Source organism: Micropterus salmoides, unplaced genomic scaffold (assembly GCF_014851395.1).
Source record: "Micropterus salmoides isolate LMB-PRFRI ecotype aquatic unplaced genomic scaffold, ASM1485139v1 Ms_hic_scaffold_10, whole genome shotgun sequence".
Classification (NCBI taxonomy): domain Eukaryota; kingdom Metazoa; phylum Chordata; class Actinopteri; order Centrarchiformes; family Centrarchidae; genus Micropterus; species Micropterus salmoides.
Window position 1 is genome coordinate 24,491,929 of NW_024040041.1, and position 14,544 is coordinate 24,506,472.

A 14,544-nucleotide genomic window follows, 5' to 3' on the forward strand; every position below is an offset into this window, starting at 1 on the left:
AAAATACTTTTGAAATATGAAATGTTTGCAGCCTGATACAACAGAGAAATACATTGGGGACTGTGTCACACAACAAGAAGCAGGAATTACTGAGCCAGCAGCATTAATTAATAAAGGGAATGTTTATCTTCCAAAGGACGTGTCATTTGAATAGGCACAACTTAATATGGCTTGAATTTGAGGACAAAGCAGAGGAAACTGCTGCAGGACACACTGTTTTAGTTCGCTCATTAATTGGGTGGCAATTATGGAAACAAATCATTCAGGCTGCTCTGTTTTCTGCAGCTGTACTGAATACTGTAGGCTATGTTGCTCTTGGATCCATTAGTGATAGTCTCTTCAGTCCAGGTTTTTGTAAAAATGATTTCAAGATGCTCCAAACTTTAAGGGAAATGTCTTGAGATCACAAAAATGTAGTTCATTAAAAGTGTTTCTTTTTCAGATGCACAAGTTTTCTTTATGGCGTCAATGCGTTAACATAATGAGCTAAACAAACACAAGAGAAATAGTACAAAGTACTGTTTCCAGCAGGAAAACCAGAAAAAAAAACATTTGATGACTATGTGTCACATTTTCACTTTTTATATTTAAGAGCATTTCATTCTGATGAATTTTTCCCAAATATCCCACATAAACCAACTTACAACAAGTACAACAATACTGTTTGTCACTTTTCATCCTAACTTCTGAGATCTTCCATGGGATATTTTCCACTGCGTGAGAATGCTGTTATAATGTAGAGGAGAGTTTAAAGTTGTTTTGGTCACATTTCGTTACATATTGTTGTTCTTCAAAGCAACAAATGGAACAATTTTGTGACAGCTCTTAGTAGTCCATCAGAAGCCGATGATGAAAGCATAAAGATGGCTTCATTTAACACTTAAGAAACCAAAGTTATACATCAAATGGTATACGTACAGAATCCTCTCCACTGACATTAGCAGTCTTTGCTACTGTAGAAATACTGGAACAGAAAAAACGTGTGTCCCAATTGTATAAGCTTATTTTAATAAAGCTGAGTATGAAATGTGATTCTATGGAATTGGGCAAATTATATTTGATTAATATTGTATCACATCAGAAATAGACTATGGAGGACTTTATCTACTGGCACACACAAAAAAAATATTCATAATATGAGATACTTCACAAACACACTGAAGTTACTCATTAATACTCTGGGGAACTTTAACTGTTAATCTACTGTACTCACACATATGGTACATTTCTCTTTCCTTTATTTACTCCAATAGTACCAATAGTATGTGTGCTCATATTTATTTAAAGGCATCTCTACATTGTACTTACTAAATGGTACATCAGCTGAAACAATTAATTGATTAATAATTACCTACACTGAAAACTGCAAAGTGTTTAGAGATATAAGAAAGATGAGAAGATAAAGATTAATAAAAGTACAGAAGATTAAAATCTACAACAATATTTTTGACTCATGTCAAGATTTACTTTTCTTTCACTAATTTATGTGAATGTAATATTTGTGGAAGAAAGTTTGTGGTGTGATTTTTGCATTTAATGAAATACTGGTGGTTAACTGTAGTTTCATTAGCCAGCTCAAACTGAATGCATTAATTATTATTAGTAGTAGTAGTAGTAGTAGTAGTAGTAGTAGTAGTAGTAGTAGTAGTAGTAGTATGTGAAAACAGAGTACTCTGTTGATATTTGGCGTGCAGTCTCTGCCATCATCACTCCCCACACTTACCATGCATACCACAGCAGAGATGTCCACAAACTTAACGCCAATACTGCATTAGATACACTACATTAAACATAGAGCAACAGCAGCTATGTTTTCGAGTCTTAGGTGTGTAGGACCGGCACACAAATCAGATTCCACCTGATGCAGCACCAGATTACAACACCTCAGCTATGAAGCAGATAATTGGTAACCGTGTCTCAATATTCATGGTTTGGAGCCGATAGTCTTCTCTTGTGAAATGTTATGAAGCGATGCTAAGCCGCAGATGTCCGTCAGTAGCTACAGGACTCTAAGATGAAGGTTGGCAAAGAGTGCAGCTGAATGTAGTAGACTGTCCGATAATGTTTTGTGTATATCCTCTGTTTTTGTTTCACTGTTTCTTTCTTTTGTTAATGTTGCTGTTCCTCTGCCGTTTACACGTCGATCAGCCGCACAATTTTCATACTGTTTAATTCACAAACAGTCGGGCACACCACTAGCACACACACGCAGGCGCATACAACACACACAAGGATACAACACGCACACTGCACACACTAGCCTTCACCACATCCCTTAGTTGAATGATGACCACAATTAAAATCACCTCTTGGAATGTACGCGGAGTTGGTTCAAGGAAAAAGAGATTAAAAATTTTTAACCATCTAAATAATCTGCAAGCAGACATTGTGCTACTACAGGTGACTCATTTACCCAAGACAGCAGATAAACTAACCTCACCACAGTTTCCTCACTCATACTCAGCCTGTTATAACTCAAAACAAAGGGGTGTCACCATTATGATAAATAGAAAAACACACTTCAATCATAATACCACTACTATTGATCCAGAGGGTCGAATCATTATTGTTAACATTTCGATTCAAAATACTCCTTTATGCATTGCTAACATCTATGGCCCAAATGTTGACGACCCCTCCTTTTTTCATGCTTTCTTCAACTCACTCTCTGCTCACTCAGACACAGCTCTTATATTAGGAGGGGACTTCAACATGGTATGTAATCCAGCAGTTGACAGGCTCAGTACGGCAGGTGGTCACCGTATTTGGAAATCAACAGACATCCTTAAACAATACATGAGCGATTTTGGTCTTTGCGATGTTTGGCGTTCTCACCACCCCACTCTTAGAGAATATACCTTCTTTTCACCAGTCCACCACTCATATTCTCGCCTTGACTATTTTTTGGTTAGCAGCTCAATTATGACAGACATTTCCAACACTCAGATTCACCCTATCACTATCAGTGATCATGCACCGGTTTCTATCACTCTTACTAAAAAAAGGGTCACACGGCCAACTAGAAGTTGGAGATTTAATGCATCATTGCTTAAAGACCTAGATTTTATAAGTTACTTCAAAAAGGAGTGGGCAATATATATGGAAACTAATGACCTGCCAGGAACCTCGCCATGTCTTCTTTGGGAGGCAGCAAAAGCAGTCATGAGAGGTAAAATAATCTCCTATTCATCATACAAAAAAAAGAAAGAGAGATCTTGTGAATTAGAGCTAGAACAAAAAATAAAAACATTAGAAACTACCCTTGCTACCTCCCCACAGGAACACATGCTGAATGATCTGATCAAAACTTGAATTAAATGAAATTATTAATAAAAAGACCCAATTTCAGTTGCAAAGACTACGCTTGGAGAACTTTGAACATGGCAATAAATCTGGCAGATTCTTAGCCAGTCAATTGAAATTGAATAAAGAAAAAATAACTATTTCTTCCTTAAAGGACTCAGCTGGGAATCTGACTTATAACCCAGAAGAAATCAACAATGCATTCAGAGATTATTATAAAACTTATATACATCACAAATTGACCCATCTAGCTCTAACATCGATGCATTTCTGAACAATATAGATTTGCCAAGGTTAGATGATGAACAGATCAGGGCTCTGGATTCACCTGTTTCAATGGCTGAACTCCAGGAAGCTCTCTTACATATGCCGAATAATAAAGCCCCTGGGCCAGATGGTTTTCCCGCTGAAATCTATAAGGAATTCTGGGAAATACTTCTGCCCACATTCTATAGGATGGTTATGCAAATTAGGGGTACTTGCATGTTGCCTCCAACAATGAATTCTGCTAATATCAGCCTGCTCCTTAAACCAGACAAAGACCCCACACTCCCGTCCAGTTATCGCCCAATATCACTTATTAACGCAGATCTTAAAATCAACTGCAAAACCCTAGCAAGAAGGCTAGAGAAGGTCACTCCTGGTATAATACACTCTGACCAAAAAGGATTTATTAAGGGCAGGCACTCCACCAACAATACACGCAGGCTACTTAACGTAATAGACTATGCCACTATTCATAACCTGGAAACTACAGTTGTTTCTTTAGATGCAGAGAAAGCATCTGACAGAGTAAATTTGAAATTTCTATTAGCTACTTTATATAAATTTGGATTTGGAAACTCTTTCATAGATTGGATTAAAATCTTATACAGTTCCCCAAGAGCTTCTGTCAAAACAAATGATCATACTTCTCCATGCTTTAGTCTCCAGAGGGGTACCAGGCAGGGTTGCCCACTCTCTCCCTCGCTATTTGCTATTTTTATAGAACCGCTAGCAGCTGCGATCAGACAAAATAATAATATTAAAGGAATTCAAACAGAAAATATACACCACAAGATAAGCCTTTATGCAGATGATGTATTACTTTTCCTCCTAAACTCCTAAACTTCTCTTTCTGAGACAATCACACTTATAGATAAATTCTCATCCATCTCGGACTACTCCATTAACTGGAGTAAATCCATAGTTTTACCTGTAAAGTGTGATTTCCAGAGTATATCTACCACACCGCTAAAGTCTAGGAATATTAAATATCTGGGTGTCAATATTTCCTCCAGGCTGTCAGAACTGACATGGCTAAACTACACGCCTTTACTTAAATCAATAGAGGATGACCTTGTACGGTGGACATCACCTCTATCACTCATGGGAAGAGTCTCCACCATAAAAATGATGGTCCTACCTAAAATCAATTACCTGTTTTCAATGTTTCCCACCAAACCCTCTGCTGTCTGGTTTAAATCACTAGACTCAAACATCTCAAAATTTTTTGTGGAAAAATAAACCCCCACGAATCAGTCTAAAAACTATGCAAAAAGCAAAAGACTGTGGTGGTTTAGAACTGCCAAATTTTTATCATTACTTCCTGTCCAATAGACTACAATATATCTCAAAATGGATCAATCAGAGCCCCCTGGACCACTCATGGATGGACATAGAACAAACATTCTGTAAGGAAATTAAAATGCCATTCATCAGTTCCAGCATCAAACGTCATACCTGCTTTAAAAGCATTAACATAAGCACTTCCTTGGCAGCTTGGTGGGAACTTCTCAAAATATCTGGGTCTTCACCTATCCCATGCAGATTTACCCCAATCTGGAATAATCCTGACATCCTGCAAAATAAGAAAACACTAAATTCCCCACTGTGGTATGACAAAGGGATAAGACATCTAGAGCATGTAATGCAAGGCAGTAACTTTATTCCATTCCAGGATCTAGTGGCACAATATGGAATTCGCCATAATAGATTTCTGGAATTTCAACAGTTTAAATCCATAATTCAGGCTAGATTTAAGGATAAAATAATGGACTTGGATTTACCTCCAATGATAACAGACTTTCTTAAACTCTCGCCTCCAAAACTGTTATCAAAAGTATACATGTTAGTGTTAAAAACAGATAGTTCAATCTCTCTCCCATTCTTAAAGTGGGAGACAGATCTATCCATTAGTCCAGACCAAAACTTTTGGATGCAGATATGTTTAAATACCTTTAGAATGACTACAAATCCCAATCTACAACTTATACAGTATAAAGCTCTCCATAGAACACACTATACTGGACAAAGGATTTTCAGAATGGGTCTTATGCAGTCAAACATCTGCCGGAACTGCTCAGGTAACATATCTGATAGTTACATGCATGCTATGTGGCAATGTACACCTGTTCAAAAGTTCTGGCAGAAGATATGTGAAGACCTATCGGTATGGCGGTGGGGGTTGGTGGGGGGGGATGCTTGTGGTGGGTTTCGGTCCGGTGGTTAACGTGCAGTGTGGGTCACGGTGTAGCCGTGGGTGGGGTCTGTGGTCTCTCTGGCTGCAGGGGGGATGGGGGCGGTTTGCGCCGGCTGGCATCTCTCCTGTGCAGCGCATTACTTGGCTGTTGTGTGCCGCTAGTTAGATTGGTAGCGGGGTAGTGTTGGTTGGCTCATCTGTAGGTCGTTATTGGCTTGCGTGCTTGTCGGGGGTTGAGGGCATCAGGTGCGGGCCTGGACTGGGCTGGTGTGCGGCTCTGTCCTGTGTGCATGCTGTGCATTCTGATAATTGCATTTCGGTTCTCTGAGGGGTCTGGCGACTGGTTGTTGGAGGGGTGGGGGACTGGGAAGAAGGGGGTTGACGGGGTTGTTGGGGGATGTCTCCTCTGGATTTTAGTGCCCGGACTGGATGCTTGGTGGTTGTGTTGGGATCCTGTGTGTGGAGGGATTGTGCTTTGGGGTGTGTCGATGGTTGCTTCGCAGTCGCGTCGCGGCCCTCTGGATTGTGGTCGTGTTGAGTCCTAGGGGCTGGGTGCATCTGCTGACTCCCTAGGGCTGAGGGGCTGTTGCTGCTGTCGCGGGGTGATTGCAGTCTCTTTTCTTTGGGGACGGTGGGGGTTTGTGTGTGGGATGCTTCGGTGCTAGGGAGGGAAGGGCGCGGGGGTGTGGGTCTTCTGGCCTGACCTGGCCTGAGTGGCATTGCCTCCTGGGTGTGGGCCGACCTTCGGGTCTGGGCTGTTGGACCGTTCTGTCCTTGGGCGGGGTCCTTGCTGCTCCGGACCTGCTCTCTTGTAGGGGGGGTGTGCCAGCTCCGATGGACTGGTGGTGCTCGGAGTGCTCCTGATTGTGGGGGAGCGGTGAGGTAGGGGGGTGGCAGTGGGGCTGCCAGAGGGGCCCCAGCGAGGACGGGGGATTGTTGGACTTTGGGTTGGGGCTGCACTGACCTGCCTTGGGAGTGTGTGGGGGTCTGGGGCTCGGGGCTTTGGAGCCTCTGCGTCTGGGACACAAAACAATACATTTACAGAGGCACACAGAGGGGTTGAAGGAGTGGGGGAGATTCTCATTGGCCTCGTGTCCTGAGGTATATAGTTAGTTTTCGGGATGTGCAGTGTGGGTGCGGGGCAGGGCTGTGCTCCGGTTTGTTCTGGGTTTGTGCCTGGAGTTCTCGGCCCTTGACGGGTGGGTGGGTTGTTGGTGGCATGCAGCTGAGCTAGTTGATTTTGCCTCGTTGCTGGTTTGGCTGGTGTTGCACGGCGGCCGGGGGGCATGGGGGATGTCAGCTGGCGCCGGCGGCCTTAGTTTTTTCTGGCGGTTGGGGGGACGGCGGACTTTTATTGGCAGGTGCACGGTGACCTGTGCGGCGCGTTTGCTGCCGGGCTGGGACTTGCTGCTGGTGTTGCTGGGGTATGTGTGGCACAGTCGTGGCGCCCCACTCTCACTAACAACTACATTCTTTAACAGGCTTATGCGCACACACACGTACACACACACACACACACACAGACACATTCACCCACACGCACACAGACACAAACAAATTTAGGTTGTCCCTGGTAAAATTATTACTGATGCTTTTCTTTCAGTTACTTATTTAAATTAATTATTATTCCAGCTCTTGTGGCTGTGCTGTGTTGCTTATTTAGTGTGTGTGACTGTTTCTTGTTTTAATTTTTCTCTTAGTGGTCTTACTATGTCAGCTGTTTATTGCTGCTGTTCGGCTGGTTGTCTTTTACTATTATTATTATTTTTATTGTTTGTTTTTGTTTGTTTGTTGTTGTTTTTCTCCACCCCAAGCCCCCCTCTCTGTTCTATTGCAGGTTTTGTTGCTTTCTGCAATTGTTGTTTCCCACAGCTTTTCCCTGTTGTCCCCACCTTCCATCCCCCTTTCCCCCTTCTCTTACAGGTGTTGTCCTTTCTCTGTGCTGTCTGTTTGTGCCCCCCCATCCCCGGCCCGGTAACAAATCAATACATAATTAAATAAATAATAAAACAGACAAAGGAGTATTTTAATACTCTCTTGTTAAAGTAAAATCTGTCTGGCACAATATGGTATCCAGGTCATTATACTCTATACCAGGCTGCTGGGCAGGACAGGTTGGAAAAAAATTAAAAATTAACGAATGTAGTAGCAGCAGTGTGTGTACTGTAAAACAGGAGCTCAGGAGTTACATATAAATCATGATATGAAGAAGAGTAAAGAAACTTGTCACATAAACCCAGTGAAAATTTGTGAAATGTTTCCCCAAGGCTTGGCTGAATATGAAGTGTGTAGAAAGTGTTTTAACACCTTTCCAAAAGACATGGAGATAATTTTGTGTATGTCAATAGGCTGTGTGCAAGACAACAATAGTGTTTACATCCTTAACCCAACACACAGTAGTTCCTCTTCCCAAGACCTACTGTAAGTCTGCAGCCAGACAACAGAGGATGATATACAGTGAGGAAAATAAGTATTTGAACACCCTGCTATTTTGCAAGTTCTCCCACTCAGAAATCATGGAGGGGTCTGAAATTGTCATCGTAGGTGCATGTCCACTGTGAGAGAAAAATCCAGAAATCACAATGTATGATTTTTTAACTATTTATTTGTATGATACAGCTGCAAATAAGTATTTGAACACCTGAGAAAATCAATGTTAATATTTGGTACAGTAGCCTTTGTTTACAATTACAGAGGTCAAACATTTCCTGTAGTTTTTCCACCAGGTTTGCACACACTGCAGGAGGGATTTTGGCCCACTCCTCCACACAGATCTTCTCTAGATCAGTCAGGTTTCTGGCCTGTCGCTGAGAAACACGGAGTTTGAGCTCCCTCCAAAGATTCTCTATTGGGTTTAGGTCTGGAGACTGGCTAGGCCACGCCAGAACCTTGATATGCTTCTTACAGAGCCACTCCTTGGTTATCCTGGCTGTGTGCTTCGGGTCATTGTCATGTTGGAAGACGCAGCCTCGACCCATCTTCAATGCTCTAACTGAGGGAAGGAGGTTGTTCCCCAAAATCTCGCAATACATCCTCTCCTTAATACAGTGCAGTCGCCCTGTCCCATGTGCAGAAAAACACCCCCAAAGCATGATGCTACCACCCCCATGCTTCACAGTAGGGATGGTATTCTTGGGATGGTACTCATCATTCTTCTTCCTCCAAACACGTTAAAAAATTATACATTGTGATTTCTGGATTTTTCTTTTTTAGATTATGTCTCTCACAGTGGACATGCACCTACGATGACAATTTCAGACCCCTCCATGATTTCTAAGTGGGAGAACTTGCAAAATAGCAGGGTTTTCAAATACTTATTTTCCTCACTGTATAATCAATTTAGCCCAAAACACACTTCATACTATCACCACTATCTCAATCAACACAAAGCAAGCATCATAATGAGCATCCCAAACAACAACAAAAAAACTAAAATAGCTTGCACAGCGAGGTATTTTACAATTAGCACCAACACAGCAGAAATTAGCAGCCAGCAGACACAAACATATTGCTCAAAAAACATCAACACACAACACAACAACTGTAGTCTCTTAGTTTGCTTACTTTGAGACTGGGGGTTTCATGACCTTGGAAAATTAACTTATTATTAGCTCTCATGCAGTCTCAACTTTTAAACCAGCATTTAAAGTAATTCAAGAGCTAAGGAACACTGTTGTTATTAGCAGCTGTTTTGTCAACTAGCTTTATATTGCTCTATTTTTAAAGCACAGTAGACATGAGACATACAGGCACTTAGCTTTGCCGAAATGAAGGGATGTGAAATGTTGTAGACAGCAGAAACAATCTCCGTTTCTTAGCCTGAAGTGAAAGTTTGAGGCCGACAGCTAACCCGAACAGTGAAGAGCACGACGATGATTTCTTCCCAGAACTGGCGTTTTGCAGGTTAGCTTCCCTCTGAAATGCTACATGTGTGGCAGCAGGCCAAATAAAAACAGTGGGCAGGCCTTGACAGCTTAAATATCCCGCCTTCCAGCAAGGGGTGAGTTGCATTACATTAAACTGTTAGCAGCATAAATCGCATGTGAGTAAACTCATGACACCAGTATTTTGTATCCAAGTATTAAATACTTTACCAAAGTAAAAGTCATGACAGGCTAAGAAAAAGTCCCACAATCAAAATATAACTTCAGTAAAACTACAAGTAGCAAAATGTCATCAAAAGTATTAGTTTGTGGGCCCTGTCAGTGGTTTTAACATGTAAACAGTACTTAAAGCTGTGGGGGTGGAGCTAATTTTAAGTGCTTCATATACTTTTGGGTAATTTATAACACAGCACCATATTTTAACTAGTAGGCTAACTACTGTCACTGGAGTATAAGGTACATTATTTCCCTCTGAAATGTAGTGGAGTAAAAGTATAAATCTCTGATTGAAGATTTAAGCAGGAAAAAAATCCCAAACAAAAGAGAGTAGGCTACTTAGGGGAGTGTGAAATATGATCATGTATCCAGGAACATGACATGTAAACTTCATCTCTTTAATTAACTTTAATCCATTTAAGTCTTAATATGCAGTTTGCTGTAAGATTTACAACCATCTTTTTGAAAGAATATTAATATCGTGAACATTTAACAGCAACAAAAAATAATCCCTATCTGTGCTGTTGAGGATTATTTTTAATGAACAGCAGATTATCATGTCAAGTCCAATATAGATAAAGGATGATGTAATGTGGTAGAAGCCTAAAATGTTTTAACTGTGGCTTCTATTCATGGGCATAAAAGTTGCTTATTATTTTGCATTTTAATGGGGATTTTTTTCCCCATTTAAGCTCAGCCTGAATACAGGTGTTCCCTCTTTCAGATGAGTCTTAGTTGCTGATTGTTTTCTCTGTTTCTCTCAGCAGATTTTTTTTACCAGATTTAATAGGTGAATGCTGAATTTTAATTTATGATGTACATTAGCCCTTACTTGTGAAGTTTGTGCAGATAATGAGTGAACATCTCAATTCAACATGGTGCTGTCCTTCTGCAAACATGTGTCACACTCTTATCATCTTATCACACTCTTATCATCAGAACTATTAAGGACTGTATATTTAGTGGATTACTGTTATATTTCATATATTTGTAATTATAGCGCAAATTAGACAGTAACTGAATGTTTCACAGATGCTTTGTGGGGATGCAGCATTTTGTGAGCTACGTGTTATTGCAAAAATAAATCTTTGGCATTATCGGATTTGGTGTAACCCATAAAAGTCATAATTTGCCACAACCAAAGGAGCTGTTGCATACCTGCAACAGCAAGAACTCAAAAAGCACATACCTCCATTTTTATAATCAGAGATAACATGGCCATTACTTTCACTGTAATGACTGCACATGGCAGTTATTCAAATCTTCTCTCTAATATGAGGATCAACGCCTCTTCCTGACAAAAACCTCCACAGAAATCACATAAAGGAGGAATAAAATTTCTATTTTGTGAACTTTATTATAATGAGACTATTGCACTTCAGATGAGTTACAGGTTTCATGACAGTATTGAACAAGCTACAAATCCGTGCAGGCCCACAGTGGATGTTGTGAAAATGGCTGATAATGAAGTTATGTAATGTGTCTTGTAACATTTTACGAAATTGTTGTGGCTCAGTACTGACTCTCTGAACTCCCATATCCTCTCAATTCCAAAACTGTAGAGATACAAGGTAATCAAGCCAAAACAGCAATATCACAGCTGATCCAAGATAAACGCACAAATATGCAACCAGGAACCAGTTTGCTGGATACTATAATTATGCCACAGCACAACACCAAAAATACTAGCTCAGTCACCTGGCAAGACATCATAACATAGATAGTGTTTCTTAGTGTTAGTTTGTAAAACACTGAAGTCTAATGTAATGAGATCCTCTGCAAAATATTTGTATGAGAAGACCAAGAGTGAGAACAAAGGTGAAACTTCATTCTGTTACTAACAATCCTAAGGTGTGCTCCAAATCCTTCCACCTTTAAAAGCAGATTAATATTCTGCTACTTTCAAATGTTGTTAAATAGATTTATTTTGTCTTTATTTTCAATCAGTAATCATTTTTATGTTCGTTTCTTTTCAAATTTGCTTCCAATTTCCATCCATCCATCCATCGTCAACCGCTTATCCTGCGTACAGAGTCGCGGGGGGCTGGAACCAATCCCAGCTTATATCGGGTGAAAGGCGGTTACACCCTGGACAGGTCGCCAGTCCATCGCAGGGGCTTCCAATTTCTTAAGCTTTATATTCTGTCTGTAAAGCACTTTGAGACTGTCTTCTGTATGAATTGTACTCCATCCATCCATCATCAACCGCTTATCCTGCGTACAGGGTCACGGGGGCTGGAGCCAATTCCATCTTACATCAGGCGAAAGCCGGGGTACACCCTGGACAGGTTGCCAGTCCATCGCAGGGCATATGAATTGTACTATAAATTATAAATACATTTGCTTAGCCATTTCTTTTATTGCCGCATAAAACTATGCATTTTACAGTTTTAGCCTTTGCATGGTAAAATAACATAACAAAAATAAAATAACAACATAAAATGTTGTTTTGATATACTGCATACATTTGGCTTTTACAGTGTGCAAATTAATAATGTCCTGTCCCAAAAATTTCGATATGGAAACTTGAATCAAACAGTGGCTTATTTACACAAGTGTTTATTTTCATATAACAAATGTAAGTTCAATATTCACCCTGTTCTGGTATCCATCAACTTCTGTAGGATGTATCTGGTACTATAGCTGCTGAACTCAACTATGTAAGTCTGCTCAGTTTTGTGCTGGGCAGTTATTGAACATTTAAAGCATTTTATCTTAAAATAGCTTCCTGTTGCTGCTAAAAGTAAAGCTGTACAATCAAAACAGTGAGTCAAAAGAGGCTAAAACTCTCAGTAGAGCTGAGAGGAACTACAGGGCTGGGTGTGTTTCTCTGTGTCACTAAGTGACACGGAGAATTCACATACATAGTAAGTAATTTGATCTTTTGTTAAAAGTAATAAAAATATGGCCATGTACAGTATGCACTTTAGGTTTAGGTGTGGCACACAGTCTGCAGCTTACTGCATTAGACTGCAGTAAAGGTCACTTGCAGATGTAAGCTACCTGTAGAAGTTTTAAACACATCATTAAAAACACAAAGCTCCACTCGTTTATAGTTCCTGCCAAAGATACATGGGACAAGTGCCTGACTGCTGACCTGAATTAGTTGTTTGATGCCTGTGGCTGTGCGATGGGGAAAGGACAGTCTGTCTTTTGAACAGTGACAGTCACTCAGCTAGTTTCACACCCGCTTCAGTTGGAATATAGTTAACAGGAGATCATTTACAGACTGAAGCAGGCTGAATCAGCAAAATGGATGAATACAGTCCAGGAGGCTGAGATTGAGTGGGGGACATACAAATGAAATGTTACACCTTATACAAATCGAATGTATATGTTGTGTTTCAGATTTCAAGAACAGTCATATAATTGCTGTGTCACATTCATATGCCCTCAGGATTTGTCAAAAACATGATTTAACATTGTTCAAAATTGTTCAAAAAAAAGTGGGAGTAATACATATATCAACTATACATACATTTATTACACAATTATATATGATGTTCCTATTACCTCACACTATAATAAAATAATTTTTACATCTTAAATAATAATAACTGTCATTAATAAAATATTAGCAGCAATGTGATTGCATGAGTGCAACCTTCAGCCTTCACACAAGGTTTACCAGAGTAAATTTGTTTTTGTCTCTCAGTTTAAGACGGCCCTTCCGATGATAGGTTACTCATCCATTGTCACTGTGATTGCACGTGCAGTGGGATGATGGAGAAATTAGCTAATTTAAATTTTGTCATGGATAATGCCACCTGATTTTCTGAGGCTGAATCTCAACAAAGCATCTATCAAAGTATTCACATAAATCATCCCTGACAGGGTATTCAAAAACAAATACACATTAAAATCTTCGTTGACTTAAGCTCAGCACCAGCAGACCCGCATTTGGCACCAGATCATCAGTTAAATATTCTTCTTCCACTTCTATCAGTGTCCACAATTACATTGATTAATTGTGACATTTCATTCCATTTTTTCCATAACCTGCAATTGCTTTCCATGCAACAATGTAAACAATAAACAGCAGTGCACAAAACAAGATGGGCAGTAGCAGTGTGTGTGTGTGTGTGTGTGTGTGTGTGTGTGTGTGTGTGTGTGTGTGTGTGTGTAACTTTCAGCTACATGACTCATATTTGAACAAACACACAGAATCAGGATTTCATTGAACGCAGATGCACCACTGGGTTGGAGACAGATTTCCTACTTCATGAAAACACACAAGACTTTGGCCAAGAATAATCAATGAGTGTGCTCTGCCATTTCAGCCATGAATCAAGTTGAGTGACTTGAAAGTGTGCCAGTATCCTGAAGGAGAGTAGTAGTAGGGGGAAGCGGTACTTATTTTCAATTCTCTTTCCAATTTTGCTGTTTCCAATAGATAACCAATAATATCCACCTGCACTCCTACTGAGAAGATGCAGCTATTTTCAAGTTCAGCCCTGTGGTCGACCTGACTGTAATATTGGAATGTGCCACTAAGACTGTGAGGATGCTCAACGGACAGTTTCCCATGATGAGAACTTGCTTGTCAGTCACAAGTCTGAGGTAAGGAAGATATGAAACATATCTAGTCGAGGTGTGGCGGTCATGGTTAGTAAATAGGCAGGTACCACATTTGATGTTAATGCCAGGAGACCAGGGTTTGTATCCTGTCTCACATCAACA